Source organism: Asparagus officinalis, chromosome 7 (genome assembly GCF_001876935.1).
Source record: "Asparagus officinalis chromosome 7, Aspof.V1, whole genome shotgun sequence".
NCBI lineage: Eukaryota > Viridiplantae > Streptophyta > Magnoliopsida > Asparagales > Asparagaceae > Asparagus > Asparagus officinalis.
In genome coordinates, this window is record NC_033800.1 from 17,199,490 (window position 1) to 17,201,905 (window position 2,416).

At 36.9% G+C, this 2,416-nt stretch overlaps 1 long non-coding RNA gene across 3 annotated transcripts in view; it reads left to right on the top strand.

Annotated features, from left to right (window-relative positions):
• LOC109850541 overlaps positions 1 to 2,416 on the top strand; it is an 8,219-nt gene continuing 5,803 nt past the window's right edge. For all 3 annotated transcript variants that reach the window (XR_002249459.1, XR_002249461.1, XR_002249460.1), the window contains exons 1-2: positions 1 to 109; positions 1,085 to 1,222. This is a non-coding gene — a long non-coding RNA (uncharacterized LOC109850541). The remainder of the gene's footprint in view (positions 110 to 1,084; positions 1,223 to 2,416) is intronic.

Sequence of the window (2,416 nt, forward strand, 5' to 3'; positions counted from 1 at the left end):
TAGGCGTCGACATCGCCGTCCTCGCCGGCGACGCCCTCCCCCCCCTCGTCACCCGCTCCACCCTCCTCCGAGTCGTCCGCGAGACCACCCCGGTCGTCGGCTCCACCGGGTATGGTCCGAGGGCTGCATCTTGCTTTCTCATCAAGGAGGAGATTTACTCATATTAGAACTATGAACTGTTTGAGTTCTTATCGATGCCTGAAATTGGTTATTTTGATGTAGGTTTGCCACTGTAATTGAGGATTAGAAATATCAATTGCTCGAGATGCGTTCTTTAAGCGAATTAGGTCCCCATTCGTTCATTTGTTTTGCACGAGATGCTAAGTAATTGAGGCAATTAATTTCCCCTTTCCATTAATGTTTAATTATATGGAGTTTGTTAGATTTACTTCGGCTTATGTTTATGTCTGTATATAAGCCCTAATTTTGAATAGTTTTGTACTTTCTTGCAAGTCGCAATGAATTTTGACCCCATTTTTGGGATGTTGCTTCAAAGTGAGTCCAGTTACTCGTTTACTATGGATTTTGTTTGATTTGGTCTATCATTTGATGTCAGTATTATGTTTCGGCGTGATTTTGTTACTGTGTTGTGTTTCATGCTTTAGTTATTTTCAGTTTCATATCATCATTCTTAAAAGCAAACCTTGTGCTCAATTATGTGGAGTTTGATCAAATCTTGTGCTTAATTATTGCCAGTTTTGATACTATCATTCTTAAAATTGAATCTTGTGCTTAAAAGTATGTACTTCCTAAAATTGAATTTGTTACTATATTGTGTTTCATGTTTTGTGGAGGAGCGAGAAACTTGTTTAATAATCTTAACTCTTAACTGTGTGGAAAAAATAGGGTGATTACAGAGTCCTAGCAGGTACCTTGGTAATTTTCCAAGTAATTAAAATGTTTTGATTGTTGTTCAAGGGGATATTTATCCTAAACCGTTTGTTCATATGTCAACTGGTTTGCGAGTAGTTAGCTGAAGTTTCTTTTAATATGAAACTTTCAGTGCTAATGATTTTCCTTTTTTTTTAGTATATACGAAAGTCAAGTCTTCCAACTCTTATTAAGAAATTCATTTTCTTTTCAGAGGCTAGAAAAAGGAAATGGCTGCAAGAAACTCCTGAAGCATCAAGTAACGACGAGCTTGTAGTCTTTGATTCATCAATAATATCCTGGTGGGCATGGATCAAAAGATATCATATTCTCGAAGCTGAACTACTCAATGGTTGGCTTCTGCATCTCATCTTATGTTGATTCTTATTGCATATGATGCGTAAAAGTAAGAAATGTGAGAAGAGGGGGAAAAAAGACTATTATTGCATTTAATGGTTAATTGCACAGGTTGGATCAATACTATGATGATGGTCTCTTTTGTTTTAATTTTGATCGCAACCTGGTCTCAGCCTTGGTCACACAACCTTGGTTTGGTTTGCGACTTGGATGACTTTTGTATTAGTCTCGGTTGTGTTGGATATTTATGCTTGATATTTGTGTTGGATATTCAATGTTTGGTTTCAGTTGTGTTGGTTATGATCTTGGTTTCAGCCAGTGTTTGGTTATATATGTGTGCTTAGCCTTTGGTTTCAGTTGTGTGCAAACTGAACTGAATTTCCAGCAATATTCAGTTGTGTATTTACTAGCAAATATTTTGTGTGCCTAAATTTTTGTTGTTAATATTTTGTCTTATATGGGTGGTAATCACACCATGGTGACCACAATCAAGTTTTCTTGATTTTTTAGTTTGAACCACACACTAGAAAACGAGGGAATCTATTCACATATCAATTGTTTTCTTCTTTTTTCAAGTTGAACCGAACTAAGAAAAATGGTGGAAAGTACTTTCAGCCCATATTTTTTGGCGAAACAAACACAAGAAACACTTTCCATGAAAGTGAAGGAAACAAAAAAAAAAAAAAAAAAGTGAAGGAAAATCGTTTTTGGAAAATGAAGGAAACGAACCAAACAGGCCTTAACTTCTTTTCCCTCGCTTTCTTCTTCGTCTCTCTAAAAAACCCTAGTTTGATGTCATCGTACGGCGGTGATCGAGGTGGTGGTCTTGGTGGCGGCAGAGACTGAGATGGGGTTTGTGTTAGTTTTCCCTAACTCTAGCTTCGATTTGTTTCTTGATAAAGTTTTCCCCCCTTCGAATTGAAGGGTTTTGTTTGTGGAAAATCAACTGAAAAGCTGAAGACGGATAATTGCTCTTTATCTTTACATTGTAGAAAATCACAGCTATTACTTACAATTTGGTAAATAAGGCTGTCATTGAGATTGAGCGTGTGAAAAGTTAAAACCCTTTTTTTCCGCAATGATTGTTGCGGCATGAGTTTCAGCAACTGTAGAAATTGTAATAACTCAGGAAAAGATTATTGCATATGCAGACAATGAGTACCTTATTCTTGCGCTCTCTAGTTATGCT